The sequence below is a fragment of the Mustela putorius genome, unplaced genomic scaffold, assembly GCF_011764305.1.
Source record: "Mustela putorius furo isolate JIRA1106 unplaced genomic scaffold, ASM1176430v1.1 tig00000929_pilon_pilon_pilon, whole genome shotgun sequence".
NCBI classification, from domain to species: domain Eukaryota; kingdom Metazoa; phylum Chordata; class Mammalia; order Carnivora; family Mustelidae; genus Mustela; species Mustela putorius.
Genome location: NW_025421520.1, coordinates 5,526,343 through 5,528,660, shown reverse-complemented (window position 1 = coordinate 5,528,660; position 2,318 = coordinate 5,526,343).

The window sequence follows — 2,318 nt, the reverse complement described above, 5'->3', positions numbered from 1 at the left end:
TGCTAACCAAAGCAATTAATTTTTAATCATCATTTCCAGACGCTGTACTGTCATATGAAGCTCACTGCTCACTGAGATAGCTATCTGAGATTAAGATCTATTTTCTCCAGGTTTGTGGGGGGTTTTGGGTATACCTGTGTCACATTACTAATTTCTGAAGACGTAGTTAGCCTCTTTTTTTTTTTTTTAAGATTTTATTTATTTATTTGTCATAGAGAGAGAAGCGAGAGCAAGCACAGGCAGACAGAGTGGCAGGCAGAGGCAGAGGGAGAAGCAGGCTCCCCGCCAAGCAAGGAGCCCGATGTGGGACTCGATCCCAGGACGCTGGGATCATGACCTGAGCCGAAGGCAGCTGCTTAACCAACTGAGCCACCCAGGCGTCCCCGTAGTTAGCCTCTTAATGGCCCAAGTAAGCACTCCAACTGCGCCAAACGTCACTCTGGAGATGGGAGTGACATGAGAGCCGGGTCTAGTCCCAGGACACAGCTGGCAGCAGCAGTGTGCTGGATCAGGTGCCAGATATGTCCCTGATCCTCCTCCTGTCCTCCAGAGGTCGCGGGAAGCTCCTGCGATGGAGGGTAGGTGGCCCCATTGCCAGGGCCGAGGGCCAGCTGAAATGCTGTGACTTTTCCACTATTCCTTTTCATAAAGCCTTAACAGGCAGCCCAGTTTCAATGGGTGAGAATATTTTCTGTTGACGTTTACAATGAATGATCCACGTGGAAATGAAAGGTGGAAAACATACTCAAAAATCATCAGCCTGACTTTGCAGTAAGTGGCTCACACTCCTCAAGTGTTCTAAGTAGGGAGCGCGCCGGGGCCGTCTCGAGCCTTGTTGAGATCCAAGGTGTTTGCTGCACGGGGTTCTGCGAAGAAATCACAGCTGGCTCTCATGAAAGATGAACGTGGAAAGCAGAGCTGGAGCTGGTGGTGGGGAAGGAGCCCGCGCAGGAGGGGACGGGGTTTTGCGCCCTTGGTGTTGAAGTGGCTGACAATTGAGGTGATGAGGGGGTCTCTCCCGGACCGTGTCATCCTCGGATTTCAGGCCTGAATCGCAGCTTCTGGCTAAGCAGTTACTGTCCTGGCCTTGGGCCAGGCATGGCTTCGAGCTCCCAGATGCGTTCTTAGTGATCCTGGAAAGGCTAGAATGCAGAAGCTCCCCAGCAGGGCTCTGACCTCGCTTCGTGGGCGCCCGAAGAAACACCGAGAGGCCAGCACGTAAGGAGGGCTGCCCGTCCCACGTCGGGAGGCAGGTTCTGGTCCTGGCTTTGCCTCCAGCTGCTGTGTGAAAGTGGGCAGTGACGGAGTGCCATTCCCGGCTCCGGAGGGCAGGAGAAGCAGCAGAGGGTATTCGTGATGAAAATGTCCCCATGTAAACGGGACTGTGCTGAGGCTGGAGGAGTCCCAGAGGACATGGGCCTTGGAGGGGCTCTCCTTGGAGAGTCCGAGAAGAAAGGAGAACATTCCAGACCTGGGACCAATGAGGATGTAATAGTTGGTATAGGACAGGCCGAGTGTGCTGTATCCATGAGGTCAGGGCTGTTCTAGGCCCACCAGACGGTGGGGTGGGGCAGAGGATGAGGCAGGAAGGACCGCCAGTCCAACTGCAGAGCGCCCTGAAAGGCAGGCAGGGGTCTGGACTGCAGTGGCCGGACACGCAGGCCCTCACAGGACTCCGAGCAGGAGTGAGACGCTGGCGTCTCTTCACATCCGATGTCGATCCCTCTCATGAAATTCCGGGAGCTCTGGGCTTTGGTGACCCTCTGCTGCCTGTCCCTGCCCATATGTCCTCCCTCCCCACCCCACCTCAATCCGGCCCTATTTATCAAAGGCAAAGAATACCTGGTCATCTGGTCTTAACATCATCAACATCTAACAGAGCCTTGTGTGCTGGAGAAATAAATATTACCCAAATGCACTCTGCTATATAACTACCCAAAAGACAAATAAACAAAAAACCCAACCCCAACCCCCAGGGGCGCCTGGGTGGCTCAATAGGTTAAAGCCTCTGCCTTCCGCTCAGGTCATGATCTCAGGGTCCTGGGATCCAGTCCCCCATCAGGCTCTCTGCTCAGCGGGGAGCCTGCTTCCTCCCCTCTCTCTCTGCCTGCCTCTCTGCCTACTTGTGATCTCGGTCAAATAAATAAAATCTTTATAAAAAACAAAAACAAAATCCCACCAGGTTTCCATTTCCTACTCTGTCCAGGGGAGGCAGGTGGGAGAACAGATTATCTAGCAGCTCCTGTGTCCCGATCCACCCCGGGGCTCTTTCCCGGGTGTGTCCGAGCCCCTGTGTCTGTCTCTGGTACGCTTGGAGG